This window comes from Cricetulus griseus (assembly GCF_003668045.3).
Source record: "Cricetulus griseus strain 17A/GY chromosome 1 unlocalized genomic scaffold, alternate assembly CriGri-PICRH-1.0 chr1_1, whole genome shotgun sequence".
NCBI classification, from domain to species: domain Eukaryota; kingdom Metazoa; phylum Chordata; class Mammalia; order Rodentia; family Cricetidae; genus Cricetulus; species Cricetulus griseus.
The window spans coordinates 205259207-205269843 of record NW_023276807.1 but is presented as its reverse complement, the minus strand read 5'-3'; positions in this window follow the sequence as shown (position 1 = coordinate 205269843).

The window sequence follows — 10637 nt, the reverse complement described above, 5'->3', positions numbered from 1 at the left end:
CCCTCCTCATAATTCTGTTCTGTACTTTCTGTGCTTCTTGCTCTATACTTTTGACAAGAAGTCAATCTGTACCAAAAGACAATTATTAATACTAGGTTGTTTCACCACTAGCCTTTTCCTAAGACCCATCAGAGGATATGCAAATTCAAAATACCTCTGATGTCTTCACATGTTTATTGTGTACCCGGAAATCTTAAAATAGGAAGGGAAACTCCCAGTGTTCAAGATAGTGGCACCAGAGGCTAGAGAGATGGTTCAGAAGCCAAGATCCCTTGTTGCTCTTGCAAAGGACCCAGATTGGGTTCCTAACACCCACAGGGCAGTTCACTACTATCTGTAACTCCAATTCCAGGGGATCTGATGCCCTCTTCTGACATCTGAAGACACTGCATGCATGTGGGTACATGGACATACTTTCAGGCAAAACATTCTTACCCAAACAAGGAAAATAAATAAATCTTAAAAAAAAAAAAAAAGTGGCACCAACGTGTGTTATCCAGACTCTGCTCTGTCACACAAAATTAGATAAAACTTCCTTATACAAACTCGATTGGCCATGACTTCCACTAGAGCACAGACCACCTCCCCCTGTGTTATTAATGCCTGAACTCTCCAACTTGACATCTGGCACAGAGTTCATTCCCAGATGTTGGGGAATTATTCAATTTATATGTTGAGTCACCTTGCCAATTGGGAGGCACTCATATCTCACCAGATTTGCACTTGCTCACACTTGATCATTCATTTCTCAAGACTTATATCCACAAGGCTCATTATACAGTGAAGAGACGTCTCAGAAGTTCTTGGAATGTGTGCATCTAAGTGGATGACCTCCACAGACACCACTGTGAGATTTGGAAGGTACACTGTATGCTGATGAAGACCCAGAGCTCAAAGTATTTTCCAAAACCACATCAGAATGTGTTCACTGAAAGGAGAATTGATCGCATGCCTTCCATGTGAGAGCTGATTTCTTGCCCTGTAACTCCTCCTTGGCCAGTTTCTATCCAGGATCTGAAAAGGATAATAACGGCTGTGACGTGTGCATGTACTTCACATGTGGGCCAGGTGCTTTTCAACTGTGAGACATGATTGATCCTCACAGGAGGTTGTGAGACCACATTAATATCTCCATCTAACAACAAAGACACTGTGGCAAAGAGGGGTTCAGTGAAGTGCCCCCGTCATCCAGTCCAACTGGATTGACCATTCAGGGTTGACCATTGTTTGCCCAATGTAGTCCACTTGCTGTGAGCCAGGGGCCCTTCCCTTCTTTACTAAATTTACTTTAAAAACTCAAGTGGTGACCAGAATCCCATACTTTTTTCTATTCTCTGGTTTTGTTTTGAAAGTTTAGGAGCACATTGGAAAGCAGAAATGCTCTAAGAGTTTTTTTTCTTAGAGGTGGGAAGAATGGTCTGATAGCCAAACTGTGAGCACAGGGAAGACTCAAAGCACCTGCAGACTGGAGACAAATTCTACTTTCATCATTGGGCCTGGAAACAGCTGGATAAGTGCTATCCACTCCACTCCCATCCCCAACTTGCACATAACAGCCATGATTGGGAACAGCAGTGCTGGCTGCTGGTCCCAGGTTCGAAATACCCGTTGCATGATTAAAAAGCTAACAACCATCAAGATTCAGGGGCCCTCCTTTTGTTTTGGAGCTGGTATTCAGATACTGGGTTGTAGTGGGTTATTTCTCATTGTTAATAAGAATTTTAATTCTCAAATATATCCAATCATAACATTCATTTATTTATTCATTTGTGGGGAGTGGTGTGCAGGCCATGACACACATATGGAGGTTCCAGGACAACTTTTAGAGTTTAGCTCTCTCTCCTCCTCGGTGTGTTCTGAGGACTAAGCCCAGGTTGTTAGGCTCAGTGGCAAGTACCTCTCCTATCAGCAGCTGGTCTCACTGGGCCTCTGTATTTTACACAGGTGAATCTAATGTTTAAAATATAGAATGACTAGAATTGAAAATAAAATCACAGCCATAACTATAAATATTTAACAACTATCTAAAGCAACAGCTTCTCTGGCTGATTTTTTTTTTGAAGCCACAGACAGAAGGCCCGGAGCTCTACAAACAATGGGAGAAATGCTCATTTGTTGCTGACAGCCTGAGAGCATCAGTCCTATAAAACATCCTGAATTTGTTCTGACCAACCTACATCCTTTGTAGGCATAGCTGCTATTGCTGCTGCTGCTCCTGCTGCTGCTCCTGCTGCTGCTGCTGCTGCTGCTGCTGCTGCTGCAAACTCTACTAGCCAGCTGGAGGCAAAGTTGTCAGTTTCCTACAACTGAAAAAAAATCCAGATTTGGAAAGAAAAAGGCCTTGTCTATAACTAATCATACACTATATATTCATATATGGAATATTTAGATATACATTCTTGTTCTGACTTTTTCACGAGAAAGAGATGTCTCTTGTAACATACGCTTTCTTGACCCAACTAGGACCTGCTGCCCTTGTCTGTCCCAAAACACTGGACACTATATTAATTATGAAACTGTTGGCCAGTGACTATTGTTTCTTATTGGCTAGCTCTGACTTAATTATTAACCCATAACTACTAATCCATGTATTTCCACATGGTCTTGGCTTACCAGACCTGCAACTCCTTTGCCTGCTACATGATGATGGCTCAACATCTCTGATGAGAGAGAAGAGAGTGATTTCCTGTTTGTCTCTGCTAATTTCTGATTCAGCCTAACTATGTCACTTCCTGCCTGTCTGTACAGCCCTCCAGACCTCAATGGTTAGCTAGAGGCAGTTTCTGCCCAGCTACATCACTTCCTGGGATCACATGACAACTCCTCTCTGCCGACATTTCCTAGAATCCTCCTTGTCTCCTAGTCCTATCTATCATCCTGCCTGGCCAATCAGTGTTTTATTTATCAACCAGTAAGACAAACATATACACAGAAGAACATTCCCCATCAGTCTCTTTTGCATAGTTTTGCAAAAGAAGAACAAGCTTCTCTCAAATCTGTTTCTTCTCATCCTGTGTTAATGATAACTCAGCTACAGGCCAGGGTTACTAAAGATGACTTTTTCATCTCCTATGAAGCAGTCTTGTAAATGAATGGACGTTGTCTATTGTGAGCACGGTCTTTAAAACTAGGAAACAGAAAACAGCAGTGAGGGGGTGGGTCCCAGTGAGGGGCAGACCATCTGCCCACTACATTCAGGTCCCTGAGTTCCAGAGTACCATGCCCAGCAAGCACAAGGCAAAACCAGAATGCACATACTCCACACACAACATCCTCCTTTCAACATCCTCCCTTTAGAGTGGAGCACTCCGTTGATCAAACTGTGACCCAGAGACCCTGTTGTCTTATGAAAACACAAAGAATAAATAAAATGAATGTTTAAAAAAGAAAAAATCTATATCTTCCACACAATGTTGCTGTAAGCTAGAAACTGCTCTAGACTATAAATCATTTGAGTAACTTTAGCTTACAAAGGCTGCTCTATCTGTTACCACCCCAACGTCCTTCCTTTCATACTTCCCTCCTGACCAGGTAGTGTTGGGAAAGCACTGGCCAGCTTGGGGATCTAGCTAAAGCATGGCTGAATTGGGACTACAAAGCGGGATGTGCTTAAGGGATTCGTTACAACTTCCATGTACAGTTAACTTAATGCTGAATGAAGGATGAAGGATGGCAGTAATCCATTGGTCACTGACTCATCTAGGCATATGACATCAATGTGCAAGAATGACAAAGAAGCAGTCTATGGGAGCCAGTGAAACGGCTCTGCAGACTAAAGGCACATGCGCCACAGATCATCATAAAAGAATAAGACAGACAACACCAGCACCAAAACAAAAACAAAAACAAAAACCCTCTGGCAATGATCCTAGTAGTGTTAGACAAAATAGACTTAAAATCCTGTAAGAGGCACACTCACTATTAGTAGCTGCAGTGTGCAATCTTTCAATTTGGCAAGAAGAGAAATATTTCACACCTCACTGTATGAAATCTATCCCCTTAAGGAACAGTCATGATCGTGTACATCCCACCTTTGAGAAGGCAGGATTGAGCACTTTGAGGGAGTCAGAACAATCAGTTTCCCAACGGTGTCCATAAGCAGGTGCCACACAACTGTAATGCACATCAGTGGTTTGGCTCTATCCAATCAAGAGGTTTAAAAGCCCATTGCTGGGGCTGGAGAGATGGCTCAAGGGTTCCAGAGGTCCTGAGTTCAATTCCCAGCAACCACAAGGTTACTTGAAACCATCTATAATGAGATCTGGTGCCCTCTTCTGGCCTGCAGGCATACATGCAGGCAGAACACTGTATACATAATAAATACATCTAAAAAAAAAAAAAAAAAAAAAAAAAAAAAAAAAAAAAGCTCATGGCTTCCAGAAACCATTTAATTTTTCCCTAGAATTTATCAGAGGCAAAACTCCAAAATTGGGAATTCTAGAATGAAGAAAAAGATGTTGGCATCAAGTCCGGGTTCACAGTAAGGAAGAAAGTGACTTTTACAGTGTTTTGTTCTTTGAACCCCTTCCCGAAAGACCTTCTGCTCTTCACCAGTTCTAGGACTGCAGGGGGCTTCGTGATAAAGGGCTTGCCTAGCATGCACAAAGCCCTGAGTTGATCCCCACGAACACACTCAAAAAAATTAGTCCCTAGCCTCAAAGACCTACAAAATATGATCCAACCCTGCTCACACAGACTTCAGATAAATATGGAACAGCCGAGCACAGATTACCAGAAGTAACTTTAAGAGCCTGGCAAGCAGTTAACCCTCTGTCCCCACATGGGAGGGGCAGAGACCCCACAGTGCTCATATGTGACCAATTCTTATTCATAGATTCAGTTTATTGATAAATGTCTTCATAACACTTTGAAAAGGGAGGAGAGATGGCTCAATAGTTTAAAAGCACGTGTTGCTCTTGCACAGGACCTGGCTTTGGTGCCCAAACCCCACATTGAGCATTTTGTAACCACCTGTAACTCCAGTTCTGACATCCTCTTCAGGCCTCTACAGATACCTGCATGAAAATGGTACACACACACACACACACACACACACACACACACACACACACACACACACACAGACAAAACATCCATACATTTATTTATTAATATAACACAGTGGTAATAATAAAAACTATTTGGAAAGGGACTTCCTTTTTGTACTAAGTGTATTTCCACTTAATGTCACACATTTGCATCTACAAACCATCACTATCCACCCCTGACTTCAAAAACAAAGAAGCAGGAAGCTCCATCCCATCTAGAACCGGGTGCAGGAAACAACCTGTGGCTGTAGACACTTGCCACCTACCGGCCTTTTGCTGAAGTATCTTGCTCTCTGTGATGTTAGTGACACATACTGAGGCTTTAGTCTTTTGGAAGCATTTCACCAGTTGACTGAGGCTTGTTTCTGTTTTATTTTGTTTTTATTTTTTAAAAGTTAAATAAGGAAAAGAACTAAATGCTCAAAGATGCCACATGGCTATTTAGGAGCACTCAAGTTCCTTTGAGAGCCCTCTGCTGGCTATTTCATGACGACTATTTCTCAATTAAATTAGAATAAAATTAGTCACACACACACAAAAAAAAAATTGGAAACAGCAAAGATTTTTCAGTAACTTCCTGCTCTGACCCCGCTGCCTCACCCGTTTCTCTGTCTGCTTGCTGCCCTGGGTCTGAATCAGCGGCCAGGCTTACCCCCATTGCTGTTTCTTGGAAAGCAGGCAGGCAGGCAGATTGCGCTCTGATCTGCATTGCTCTAAGTTGCTTCCACTTATTACATTATTATTTGGGAAGTTTCTATTATCTAACATGACTTCTTTCCTGAATTAATATTTTGGAGGTATTCCTAAATGTTGGCTATCAAAGGCATACCAAGCCTTTAAAATCAGATGTAATTTCTAGGGGAGTAATTAGAGGCAGGCATATTGAGCCATGCCCGATTATTACAAAGTGCTTCCTCAACGGAGTAAGGAACGTGTCAGGACAAGATGCATTACCCACAGAGTTCTAAAGGCTGAATCCATTCCCACAACTTACTCTCCCTCCCTCAGTTCCCCTTTTAATCTCTTTAGTATTTCTATTTCCTCTGCAGAACCTGATAGGCTACTCTATTCTTTCACTGTCCCCTGTAGGCTACAATCCTCTATGTAAATCTTGGAAAGTAAAGTATCTGCCCATAGGTCAAGTATGATATAGTAGCAGAAAGACTGGGGTGGGTAAGGGATGAGAATTCTGGGTTTCTGAAACCCCTTATTCTCTTCTAATGTTGTGGTGATAAGTCAGCCTACAATAGAGTTGATTGCAAACAGTAGCCAGAGACAGATGAGCCGAAAGAGTTTTTGTCACCTGAAAACAAGTCAATAAAGACTGACCTGTAGGAAACATGCATTGAATGGTACGATTATGCTAACAAAGTGTCGTCAGTGGAAAGACATGAAATATCAAAGCTTGGGGATAGAAACACACAGCAGATACAATCAATAAAGACCAGAAATATTTGAATTTCAAGTGACTGTTTCTACCAGTGTCTCATTCTAGCAGGTAGGACAGGAGAAATCCTTGCTATGACATGTTCACACAAAACCCTGAGTACACCTCCTCAAACAAAAGTACCCAGTAGTGAGTGAGACAGCAAGCAAGGTCAGTGGTGAGGCAACAATGATATGGTTTCTGTTCCACTTGGCCAAAAGTTGACTGATCCTCAATCACTTTTGATCTTGAACCCAGGGTCCAGGCCTCATGATGGAGACAGTTGGGATAGACTAGCTTTAACCTTGATGCCCTCTCCTACTCTTAACCTCTCAATTGTGATTTCTTTCATCACCCCAAAGCCAAGCCCTTGCCAGCCTAGCTGGTAGCCAGGGAACTAGAGGATCTGAGGGAGGATGAAAATATGAGATGGCATGCCTTAGTCATGGCTATTTGTTGCTTATCTTTATGTTTAAAGAACAACAAAAAAAATAAAAATTCCATCATAAATGTAAAACAAGAAAAATGTAAATATATGTTGTGAAGCAAAAGTTAAAAAATAAAAGCTGAGCAGAAATTCACTGTTGTAGGTCAGAGACTCAAAGTTAATGCTTGTCATGTGTGGCTGTGTAATGATCCTTGGAACCCTACAAAGGGACTAGAAATGTGTATTAGTTACTTCTCTCACTGCTGTGACGACATACCTGAGGGAAGCAACTCAAGGAAGATTGCTTATCTGGGTCATGGTTGGGAGATATAAGCCATCATAATGGTGACAAGAGCGTGAAGCTGCTGTCCCACTGTGTCCACAGTCAGGGAGCAGAGAGGATGAATTCCTGTCCTCCTCTGTATTCAGTCCTGGACCCCATAGAATAATGCTGCCTACATTTAGGGTGATCAACCCACCTCAGTTAACCCAATCTAGCAGTTTGTTTCCTAGAAAATTCTAGATTCTGTCAAGCTGACATTACTAACCATCACAACTTCACCTCTCATTCCCAACAGTGTGGATGGGGGAAAATTTCACAAGGCCCCTGATGAGAAAGGGTGAACCAGTTTTCAGGGACAAGATCCCAATCCTAAATGGACAGCCCTAAGTATGTGCCAATAATATCACCACTAATTAGGCACGGTAGGTTGTATGAATATATGCATATGTATATGATATATATGTATACATACAAAAATATATTTACAATTATAGGAGAGATAATGAATTAGTGAGGATGTGATTAGTGCGACATGGGAGAAATTAGAAGGGAGATAGAGAAGGGTGCAAATGATGCAAACATAGTATACTCACATATGCAATCTACAAACAAAATATAAAAAAGAAGTTACATACTTCCAATATACAATGGCACATAATAAACATATATTCCAGCAGGGACGATGGGGCTGTATCTTTGTAAGGAAAGACTGGACCATAGTAAGACCAAAACCCAGGAGACAAACGCTAAATCCTGCAGCTCCATGTCCAGCATCTAGAGCTCATGATTGAATCATCTGGGCTTCAAAGGGCTTGAATAGCCTCACCCTTCTAGCAGAAAACACAGCTCCACTCCACACTTGCAGCTTTCCTTGGTGATTATTTCATGGTCCTAGTATCTCCCATCTCATATGGTCCACAGTACAACTTTGGCCTCACCTTCAGAGATTTATGAAATGACCTGTCAGAGGCTCTTTGCAAAATCTCTAACATTGTACTCAGTGGTAGGATGCTTATCTAGTATGAACAAAGCCCTAGGTTCAATCTCCAGCTCCAAAAACCAAAACCAAAGACAGAATAAGAATGGTTCTAGAGCAATTAGACTTCCACATTCAACAAAATCAATGTAGACAAAATCTTACCCCCTTAACAATTGACTCAAATAGAAACTGGACTTTAAATCTAATATGCAAAAAGATGCCTACAAGACAACAGGAAAAAAAAACAAGGTGCTTTTAGTATGTCAATGACTTTTTAGCTAGAACAGCAGAGGCACAAGCCATGAAAGAAATAACTGAAACTTTATTTAAATTAACATTTTTGGGGGGAGGTGATGGCACACAACTTTAATCCTAGCATTCAGGAGGCAGAGGCAGGTGGATCGCTGTGAGTTTGAGACCAGCCTGATCTACACAGCTAGTTCCAGGATAGCCAGGGCTACACAGAGATACCCAGCCTCAAAAAAAGCAAACAAAAAAATTAACATTTTTGGATCTGTGAAAAACACTGAAAGGAAATACTATAAAGGATACATACAATATAGGTATTTTTTTAAACTTGAAATCAATAAGAAATTGAGTAATATGATTAAACTATAGACAAAGATCTTAACAGGTTCTGTGACAAAGAAAATATAAAGTAAATTGGGATTTCAATGGTTCACACCTATAATCCCAGCACTTGGGAGACTGAGACAGGAAGATCATGCCTGTCAGCCTGGACTACATAGTGAATTCCCAAACAGCTCTAAACTACAGAATCAGGCTTTGTCTAAAAGGAAACAAATGAAAGAAGAAAGTAAGTGTCTTAGTTAGGATTTCTATTGCTATAAAGAGACACCATGACAATGGCAACTCTTTTTTTATTAATTTATTTTTTACGTTCCAATCCCAGTTCCCCCTCCCTCCTCTTCTCCCACTCCCTCCACTTCCCTCTCACCCCACCTTCCATCTGTTCTTCAGAGAGGATAAGGCCTCCCTTAAGAAGACTACTAAATCTGTCCCACCATCTAGTTGAGGCAAGACCAAGGCTCTCCTACCCCACAGCATCTAGGCTGAGCAAGGTATCTCTCCATATATTGCTCCAGCCACACCACTGTCATCTATACTCAGGGAGTCCAGTTCAGTCTTATGCAGGTTCCCCAGGTATCAGACCAGAGTCAGTGATCTCTCACTAGCTCAGGTCAGCTGATTCTGTGGGTTTCCCCATCATGGTCTTGACTCCTTTGTTCATGTTATTGTTCCTCCCTCACTTTGATTATACTCCAGGAGCTTGGCCCATTGGTTAGTTGTGGATTTTTGCATCTGCTTCCATCTTATGCTTGAAGAGGATTCTAGCTTCTCTGGGGCTGTGGATTGTAGGCTGGGTATCTTTCGTTTTATGTCTGGTATCCACTTATGAATGAGTACATACTATATTTGTCTTTCTGGGTCTGGGTTACCTCACTCAGGATGGTTTTTTTTCTAGTTCTTTCCATTTGCCTAGAAATTTTAGGATGTCGTTGTTTCTTCCACTGAGTAGTGAAAGATTTTAGTTTGCTGAGAGAAAAAGTTTTAAAAGACTTTAGTTCACAGAGAGAAAAAGTTTCCCACAGGCCTTGGCCCATTACAAGGCAGTTGGCCCCAACCCCGGGCACATCCTATGGTTTAGACGGGGGCGACAATCGCCTAGACAACCCTCTTTGGGTCACACCTGGCTGGCCAACAGACAATCAAGGACTTTCCAGGGTATGTTCTGTGGTTTTTCATTTGTAGAAAAGCAGGTCACACCTGGTGACCACTCTAACTTGAGATCATAGTTTGTAATCAATCACTTTGTGTCCCTTGCCTGTATGCTGATCTGCAATTATTTCCTATATAAGGAGCTTGCACCCCATGCTGGGGTGTGTAGCTTCCCGATATTGCTGACACCCGAATGTGCATTTGTTCAATAAACCTTCTTGTTTTTACTGCTCTTGGTCTGGTTTCTGAGTCTTGGGGGCTCCTCGGGATCCTGAGGCCCTTAGGGGCCTGGGGGTCTTTCAGTAGTACTCCATTGTGTAAATGTACCACTTTTTTTTTAATCTATTCTTCCATTTAGGAGCATCTAGGCTGTTTCCAAGTTCTGACTATTACAAATAATGTTGCTATGAACATAGTTGAGCAAATTCCCTTGTGGTGTAAGTGTGCTTCCTTTGGGTATATGCCCAAAAGTGGTATTGCAGGGTCTTGAGGTAGGTTGAACCCTAGTTTTCTGAGAAATCGCCATACTGATTTCCACAGCAGCTGTACAAATTTGCATTCCCACTACCAATGAAGGAGTGTTTCCCTTACTCCACATCCTCTCCAGCATAAGCTGTCATTGGTGTTTTTTTTTTTATTTTAGCCATTCTAATCATTGCAAGATGGTATCTCAGAGTGGGTTTTGATTTGTATTTCCCTGATGACTAAGGATGTTGAGCGTTTCCTTAAGTGGC